Source organism: Helianthus annuus, chromosome 9, assembly GCF_002127325.2.
Source record: "Helianthus annuus cultivar XRQ/B chromosome 9, HanXRQr2.0-SUNRISE, whole genome shotgun sequence".
In the NCBI taxonomy this organism is placed as follows: domain Eukaryota; kingdom Viridiplantae; phylum Streptophyta; class Magnoliopsida; order Asterales; family Asteraceae; genus Helianthus; species Helianthus annuus.
In genome coordinates, this window is record NC_035441.2 from 154,281,645 (window position 1) to 154,291,884 (window position 10,240).

General features: G+C 35.6%; 1 long non-coding RNA gene across 1 annotated transcript; it reads right to left on the bottom strand.

Annotated features, from left to right (window-relative positions):
• Positions 1-9,071: 9,071 nt before the first annotated feature.
• LOC110874775 lies at positions 9,072-10,240 on the bottom strand. Its single transcript, XR_002556211.2, has 3 exons — positions 10,174-10,240; positions 9,646-9,699; positions 9,072-9,151 (listed from the first exon to the last, which is right to left on the bottom strand). It is a non-coding gene; the product is annotated as an uncharacterized LOC110874775 (long non-coding RNA).

A 10,240-nucleotide genomic window follows, 5' to 3' on the forward strand; every position in this document is an offset into this window, starting at 1 on the left:
TTTGTATAACTCATTTTATAGCCCAAAAGGGCAAAACCGACAATTATCGAATCAAGCTTAAAACCCTATGTTATGCTCAGCCTAAAAATAATTAAAAATCTTCAAAAATCCCAAAATATTATTTTATATCAGTGGGTAAAAATTTTGGTATCAAAAATTGGGTTTAGATAGGCTATACGCTAATTATGTCGTTTAATTAATAAAAAGCTTTTCATTTACGCTAATGAGCATAACTCCTAATCTAGACCTCAAACTGATGTCAAATTTTAGGGACAAGTTTATAATTCAATAGTGAAGGTTTATATCCTATCACATTTTCAAAAATATCGTTTTAAGGTCAAAAGGGCATAACGGTCAACATTTAGGCATTTAACGGAAACATGCATGAACTAGGATTTCTATGGAACCAAGTTGTATAACCTCGGAGGGTTATACTAACCTATAATATGGTCCTAATGGAATCCTAAGGCATATCTAAACTAAGCTAAATCGGGTCAGAACTGAAAGTCAAAGCAAAAGTCAACTTTTGCGACTTTCGGTTCCGAACCGAGCCTATACTTAGAATTGTCGGGTTGAATCATGCTTAGGCATGTTCAATTAATATTTACTAAGTTATTAAAGTGAGAAAACTAATTTTATGATTTTTATATTAATAGTTATGTATTTTATTTAAAACTAACCCGTTTGACTTTTATTTGACCCGACAATTTAACTAAGTAAACGTGGTAATTAGGAGGTGCCCATTTGAGGGTTTAACACCTACCTAATTACGGTCACGTAGCCATGTTCGTTGCGAACAATGGCTTAACCATTTAAAAGTCAAAGCATTTATCAAAAATGCTTGACTTTCGGTTATAACCGCTAAAAATTAAACTAAGCACGAAAGGACACTTACAAAGGGTCCAAGCAAGGAGGGAATTGATCTTGGATGTTCAGGTATGAAGTACAAGGGCCCCAACTTAGAACAATTTAGATCAAGGTGTGAATGAAAGCCAAGATCAAGTGGGTTTATATAGGATTTCAAGAACCGTTAGGATCGTTTCTCGTAACCCGTGCTTCAATCTTGGCCCTCCATGTGTGCCCAAGGTTTCTAAATACAATGGGTATTGAATGTTTAATTGTATTGTGATTAAATTATTGAGGTAGCCCGCTTTAATCTGTCTTGTTTGAAATAAAGGCCTTTAGGGGTTAATGACCATATCCCGGATGTCCTTGACATCATTGTATTATAAAATGGCCACGTCTTACGCACGGGGTGTAGGCATACACCTGACAGTTGCATAAGGGAAACGGTATCTCATGCTCATGTGGGCCTATACTTGTGGTGTGTCTGTTAATCTTGACCCGGTTTCTACATCGGGCCCTAAATGTATAACGAACATGTAAATCTGTATACAAGATTATTTTTATATAATTGTCCCAAGTTATAAAAGAATTTTGTACAGGGTGTAGGCGTACACCTGACAGCTGCATATGTAAAAACCGGTATCCCACTTAAAGGAATAACCTTGTGGGCATTATACCTGTGGTGTGCCTATTAGTCTTTAACCCGGCATGATCTGGGCAACTGAATGCATAACAAACATGTAATTCTTTACAAGTATTATATTCAAATAATTATCCCAAGTTATAAAAATCTTTTGTGCCGTTTGCACTCAAATCAATTTTCTTAAACATTTTCAAAATAAGTCAGTTAAATTGTATTTACCAGTGAAAACTGACGTATTTTCCAGAAAGGCTAAGTGCAGGTACTAATCGGAATAGGCTGGCTACTCCTAGCATCAATATAGAGTCTCGCAAGCTTAAGATGCCTAAAGTCTGTTGAACAATGTTTCATTTATCTTTGATCCGCCTGTGGATCCTTTACTTTCCGTTGTAATACTTTGATATTACTTTATATCGGATTGTAATATATTTATCTTTTGCTTCCGCTGTGCATTTGAATTGTGTTGTTTGACTATGATGATATCAACTACGTCACTATACCCCCACCGGGCCCACCGGTGACACGTGGAAAATAAGGGTGTGACATAAACGTGGTAATTAGGAGGTGCCCTTTTGAGAGAGTAACACCTACCTAGTTACGATCATGTAGCCATATTCGCCTCGAACAATGGCTGGACCGTTTAGCTCTAAACCGAAAGTCAAAGCCGATTAGCGGCAACTTTGACTTTCGGCTTTTAAATGCATAAAAACCGAACTAGAGTGGCTAAGAACACTTACAACATGTCCTAGCTTGAAGATTAGACTAAGGGGAGCTTCCTTTTTTATCAGGAACCTCAAGAAAGCAGAGCAAGAGAAGAATTGTGAAGGTGCAAGTTCAAATAGCAACCAAAGGCCCCTATTTATACTAATTCAAGGTGTTCCAAGATCAATCCAGGTGTATTGAGGTTTCCTCTGATCATTACAAGTGTCCTAGAGGTTTTTAGAAACCATTAGCATGCTCCTTGTTTCGAAATCTGGCTGTATGGTGGTTTGATTGGGGCTCAAGGCTGCATACATGCAGCTGGCAGTTTATTTTTGTCACTGGGCGTTCCCTCGCGGCCCGCAAGAGATAAGGAGATGGGCTTCGCGGCCCGCGACTCTCCTTCTTTCCGGTTAAACAAGTTTCCCTTTTGGCAGTTTCAGTCCCTAGCTTATAAAACTTATAATATCTTTCATTTTTGGCACTAATGGCCCCTAAGGTTAATTTTAATAAATCTTGGGAGCTATAGTAAACACTGTTGGGCTCTTGTTCGGTTAAAAGGTCATCCGAAAGCACTAGTTTCTCTCGTTGACGCTTTTAACCCTTCTTCTTGCATTCTTGCACAACTTATCGTAATTAATATCAAGTATTCTCGGAAGTATAATTGAACATTACGAAGCTTCAGGTTCGTTAAAAGGTCACTCAGAGGAAAGAGATAACATGTTGACACGTTTAACCCCTTTGTCTTGTAAACTTTTGATTACTTTCATAATTGGCTTCTCATGCCCAATAATTTACTTATTTGAGAATACGAACATCGTGTAAGGTCAATCAGAGGCATAAGTTTAGCATGTTGACACTTTTAGTCCCTCCGCATACATCTTTTCACTGTTTGTCAGTTTTAGTCCTTCAAAGTCAAGTTTTAACACGTTTAGGGTTTAGGACACGTGTCTTCACATTATTGGTCATGATTTTACAAGGTGTTACAAGATTGGAGAGCCAAAGCTTCCATGGTTTACACTTTCATCAAAATACAAGTCTCACCATATTGAAGATGGTGAGCTTGGATGGTCTCAACACTTGTATGTTGTCTAAAACCTTGTCAAAACAGAAAGTTTAGAGGGTGTTTACACCTCTAAACTCATAGAAATCTATCATACTCAAACTCCCTAACCATAGGCTTGGTTGGAAGCAAGGCATGTGCAAGATTTCATAAGATAAACATGTGTAAAGAAAGTGTAAGTAAAAGTTCTATAAAAATAGAAAGTTTGGGTCTCAAAATGGTGATGTTCCACCTTAGTTTAGCATGGTAAACTTTTGGAAACACTCCTAGAGGTGTTCCAAGCTTTCAAGAAGAAGAAGAAGAAGTGATGAAACATGGAGAAAAGTGAGGTAGAAGCTTACTTTTGAACTTAAGTATAATCTGCCTTCACTTGTATTTTTAGCTGATCAGAATATATTATATTTTGAGAGTGTTTGAGGGTTTGGAAAAGTGAAATGGATATGTAGGAGGCTTCGTTCTATAATGGTGGATTAGGATTTTTGTTTAAATGAAGTTATAAGGTGATTGGGTGAAGAAGGAGGTGGGAAAATTGGCCAACCAAGGAGCTGGTAACAACTTTCTGCGGATCAAGGCTTCTCGCCACTCGCGAGGAGAAAAGGCTTTTGGCTCGCTCCCCGCGAGGAGCCCATTGTTATTCGAAAGTTTGTTTTATTTCAATTTAGCCCCTAGACTTTGATATGTTTATCATTTTATGTTATAACTTATGTTTTAAACAAGTTTTCGAGTACACAACGTGTATGCAAGTATTTACGTATCACGTATGTATAAATGAGAATTGAAAGTATAATAAGCCTTGGTTTGCACATAAACATGTATCCAAATATTGATTGCGTATAAGTATAAGTAGAACAAGCGTAAGTATAAAAGTGAATTCCCATTATGATCGAAGTCTCGGATTACAAGTTTAGAAGTGAAATACGAATACATTACGAATACAAATTTCCAATAATAGAAATACGATTACAACTCTCTAAAATAATAAAGTACAGAATGCGAAGCGTTACATAGAAACCGAGGTGTTGTCCAAGATGCCAACCACGATTATAAATCATGGTTGGAAAATAGTAAAATGATTAATGAAGGTTGTAGGTTGAATTAAGCCAAATAGCTCGAATTTAGGCCTGTAAACGAACCGAAGGAACACAAACATATGATCGAACACATTTTTTGTTCTTGTTCGTTCATTAAGAAATCGACCATGTTTGTGTTCGTTTAAAGCCTAAACGAACAGTTCACGAACATAACATAAAAAAATTAACTGAACATATTTGGAAAAAAAAAACATAAACAAACATAAATTAACATGGTTGAACAAACATAAACGAATATAGATGAACGTAATTGAACAAATATAAAAAACTAATTTAACATTAGTGAACACAAAAAAACAAGTCTAATAAATTACAATTCATCCGAAAATACATCTAGATTAGGGTTCATGGATACTAAAATTAAGTAGTTTTTTTATACAAATATTAAGTAAGTGATCGGTTACGATCTAAGAAAAATTTTAAAAGTTCATTTTTTTATTACTAGAAAACTCAACTACTAATTAGTTACATTTATATAAGTAGTTAGATAACCTAATATTTATATAAATATCATTATTTATGTATTTACTAAAATTTAAACGAACATAAATGAACGAACATAAACGAACGTTCATAAACAGGATCATAAATAAACGTTCACGTACATAAATGAACGAATACAAGGTGTGTTTATGTTCGTTCATTTAATTAAACGAACATAAAAGAACTTCCTATCGAACAAGTTCATGAACGTTCGGTTCGTTTATAGGCGTACTCGAATCTCATAACGGGTCAAACAAATAAGGCACCAAATGAAAGGATGGCAATCATACGCCATAATTATTTCTAAAAGCAACCAATCACGACGTTGATTGCAGTTGGGGAAAAATAATGAGAAATTTTGACAAGAATATAGTAGACTTGAATTATAACAGTCGAAGTCTCATAACGGGTAACAAAACTAAAACTGAATAATTTGAATGATAAACATATTGAAAAACGGATCCGGGTAGTATATTCGAGCTCATTAATATAAGGGGAAAACTTTATGAAAAGAAAGCACATTTCAGCTGACCCACTCGGGTAGAAACCTGACCCGCGCCGGGTAAGGGGGCTGAAAAAAATTCTTGTTTTTAATGTTTTCATTCAAATGCTTTGATTTTCTAATCATTTGAATGAAATTGTATGATAGGTAACTAAGCACTTAAGACCCCTGATGAAGATCGAGCCATGTCAAGAACTGAACACTTCCCAAAAGCTCGTTAGCTTCCATTATTGTTTTAGTCTTTTTTAACTAATACCAGTAGGCTTGTATTTTGGATAAAGATTAATTCTACCTTGTAGTAATTTACGTCTTACATTGATGATGAACACCATATGTGATTCTCGCTTTCTCTTCTTATACTTTTCCATCAATCCCTTTGAGTTTCCCGTTTAAATCTTACCTCCATAACTCTTTCCAACTATTTTATGATATGAGTGAATGTTTAGTATGAGTTGTTTGTAAATTATTTTGTGTTAGAATGCAATTATATTAAACTGAAAATTACCCTATATATTAAAAAGGAAAGTTTTGAACAGTAATCTTCTATATATTATATTATAATAAAATATTATAATAATTACCCTATATATTAAAAAGGAAAGTTTTGAACAGTAATCTTCTATATATTATATTATAATAAAATATTATAATAATTGTCATTCTCTTTATTTTTTAAGTTTGATAAGTTTGGTGTCAATCAGTACTTTTATCGAAAATACCGGTTCAACTCTAAAAGTTGGTACTGGATTGAGTTTGATAGTCTTTTAGTTCGAGAAATTTGGTACTGCTACCCAGTACCATTTGCTCATCCCTGATCACGGGTATCGTACGAACAACAACGGTATCGTACACCTTTTTTTTTAGTTTCAAGGGTAGGGATGAGCTTGATGCCAACTGATACCCCGGCTACGGTATCGGTATATGAATGTAAAAACCGGTAGCGAACCGGTACCAGGAACACCAAACGTCAGTACCGAACTGGTACTTAGGATCTTTCGATTCAGGAAATTCGGTACCGGTACCCATTACTATTTGCTCATCTCTGACTACGGGATTCTATAGAACAACATCATTAAAATACAACTTTTAGTTGATTTTCTTTCGGTTATTTTTTAGTGTTTTTTCTACATTTACTTTTTATTCTTGTCAGCGGTTCCCTGGGTAACGCGCTTGTATTGATTTCAAACACATATAAACACACACTAAATAACAGAATAAGTTCGCCGTAACGCGGCGACAGTTTTTATAACTAGTTATGTAAATATATAAAAAGTGAATTGTTATTTAAGTACATAAAAAAATTGTGGATATAAAAGGTGAATTGTTATGTAAGTACATAAAAATTTGCGGTGTCTATTCAGTTGATTTTCATTACAGATTGAGATAAGGATTCGGATATGTACTATTATGATTCTATATGTAAGATAAATATAGATAAAAAATATAAAATAAAACAAACAATAAACTTTTTCACAAATCCAAAAACAATTTATTATCTATATTTCTAACACAAGCATCTTTCATCTCAAAAATCAATTTCAGTCGTGCAATTTCCTACAACTCTAAAAGGTTGTATATTTCCGCTGAATGATTTAAATATACCTTGTATATAAGTAAACATCTCTTTCCCAAAAAAATTAGAAGTGACAAGATATATTGAAGCACATATGCCCACTCGCTATCTCTCCATCTAATCATACTTTTTTTTTCTACTTTTAAAGGCTTGTACCTCACATAAATGTATGCCCATTTGTTACATAAGAACAAGCTTTATGTAAACATATTTTAATCTTAAACTATGGAATAAATGTACATTAGTGAGATCAGCATTTTCCACTATTGCATTTCCCATCGGTTAATATCGTCGGCTCCAAATGGGTTTTCCGTACAAAATATCATTCGGTTGGCTCTATTGACCGACATAAAGCTCGACTCGTCGCTCAAGGTTTCACTCAAATCTCGGGCCTTGACTTTTCTCACACTTTCAGCCCCGTGGTGAAAGCCTCAACAGTTCGTATCGTCTTATCTTTGGTTGTTATCAACAATTGGCCACTACATCAGTTTATTTAAAATAGAAATAGTATCAAATGCAACATGCCCAAACGATTGTGCCATAATTCAAAAGAAAACTGAAGCAACGAAAGCAAGATTCCTATCCCGTAGCACAAACTCTCCACAAAACTTCATCTTATCTAAGAAAATGTTCGATATCTCATTTATCGTTTCGTTTTTCTGTCGGAGGCGTAAGAAATCCTCTTGAATCTTATCAATGGCTGACTGAGGGCAGTGATATTTCATAAAAGGATCCTTAAACTCTTGCCAGGTCATTGCTTGGAGCCTTTCTTCGCCTATCTCTTTACTGTGTGCATCCCACCAATCTTTTGCCTGAAAAGTGAGTTGGCCGGTAGCGAACATCACCTTATCTTCGTTATCACAACGACTTCGAATAAACACCGCTTCTATATTTGAAATCCATCTTTGGCATGCAATCGGGTCAATTTTACCATCATACGTTGCGGGTTGGCATGCCATGAAGTCTTTATACGTGCACCTTCGTTCCTTGCTTTTGTTTCTAGATCCCTCTAATAGTTCTTTCAGTTCTTCAATCTTGCTAGTCATCATAGCGTCTACGATTCCCAAAACCCGGCTTTCCACCTCTTGAGCTAATCGAGGAAGATGGGCTTGCATAACCCCTTCCGCCACCTCCGTAACCCTACTGTTAAACGCTTCTTGCCGAGTGGCGTCATCATCCTCATTGACATTTCTTGCATCAGCCATCTACACAATATCATGCTTCTCGTTTAATACAAATTACAAACTTTCCGCATATCATTACTCATTAATCATCATTCACTTAATCCATTTCATGTCATTTGCTTCATTTCTTTTGATTCTTACGAATCCATTCTCGTTATAATCGCTAATTGTGATTACATACACTTGTTAAACCTTATATGGACACTACGTAGCCATGAAATAAGCTTTCGGACAAACCGGTAACACAAAGCATGAAAAACAAAACATTTTCAGCATTTTGGCACTATGTAAGCCGTCGGCGACGGCTATGTGCCCGTCGGCGACGGGCTCATATAAAGGCCGTCGGATGGTTTTTCCCGTCGGCAGTTAGTTTAGGCGTCGGGCAAGAGGATGCCGTCGGCGACGGGGGTTAACCCGTCGGCGACGGGCTTCCGTTTTGCAAAAACGCTGCAGTTCCATTTTTAAGCATTCTCATTCGATTCCTTCCATTCCGTTCAGGTTCTACAGCTCCCGAACTTATTATTTGACCTTCTCATAAATCTTTTTAATTATTTCCATCAAACTCATAAAAAGAACACACTTGCAACTTATTTATAACTTTAAAGTTACCTCTTGGGCGATCTTGGAGCGAGCACTCTTTCGAACGAGCCATCGGTTTGAGTTCAAGCACCGCGTTTAACGCTCGAATCCCTCAAACCTTGGCTCTGATACCAACTTGTAAGACCCATGTATTTAGTTCTTATAAAACCATTTTCGATGATAATTTTAAGACTTGAAATAACCAGTTAAATTCATATTTCCGACAAAAATCGGGCATGACCCATTCGTACAATGAGCATGCACCTGTTTCATACAACTTTCAAACAAAATATTCCATGACCTTTACGACTAGACGCAACGAAAATCCAAGAAAACATAAACTTTTGACTAAAACATCTACTAACTAGTTTAGACAAACTTTCACAATTATTGACCCAAAACACTAAAGCAACTAGCGGAAGCGCTTGATATGTTAAGTGGTGATCACGTGCTCGCTTCAATTCGCCATAGAGTCTACGATGAGGATTTACCTACATTAACAAGAAATTTCAAAGGTTAGTTATCGCACTCGCTAAATCATAATTCTTTAATTTTACTTCCATCCGTATATGAACTTTTAACCATTTTACGCATTCGACTACCCATAAACTTGGGTATAGTATAAACACTCTCAATGAGAGTTAAACATACGTGTTCGACCCGTTTGATTGGGTTATTTGCTTTCAACATAAATTCTTCTTTTCATCCGTAGAACGGATTAAGCATCTCGCATTCGTTATAGCATTCAATACCACACGTTCAAGACGAATGGTATCATATCATTTCTCGACCTAGTTACTCGAACCGGTCGATTTGCTTATCATAGCTTAACCTTCATTAGCTTAGCCAAATCCGCAAGGGATTTGCTATTTATTTACTAGTCACCGTATCCATTATAGTAAGAAATAACCATTATAACACAATTTGCTCAACACAATTACTAATCAAAAATTTAAGTAAAGTTTTTGTACGTCACGAAACATACCTTTGTCTTGTGAGCCTTCCGACTTCTTAGAACCTGAGCCTTCTTCCTTTACGCCTATATTAACACATCCGTTCATTTGTTTAGTACCCGGAATTTCATTCCATTACATTCAATATTTCACATAGTTGTTCATTCAAGCATTTCATCGAACACCTAGTGTGCGTCACATTAATAAAGCATAATATACAACATTTTAAAGCATAACTCACTAATTCATCCTATGTGCCATCAATAATCACTCTAGTTCTAACAATTCCTTTAGTCTTCACAAATTTAACTAGCATTCATGTATTGCAAACAAAATTTCATACCAAACCACACATAATTATAATCTCCAAAATCCTCCTACTCATAGCATAATTTCACAAGATGAGTTTTATAAGATTTCTTTCAATTAAACTAGAACCAAGCATGATTTCTGTTCTAGGGAGTAACCCTAACATCTAATTAACACAAATCATATCACAATTTCATGATCGGGTCGAAACCCTAATTATAAACATCACCAAAATCAAAAATTCAACTTACCAGTTTACTAGGGATGCTTAGATGATCGAAACTTTATGACATGCAACTAACTAACACTGATTTTTCC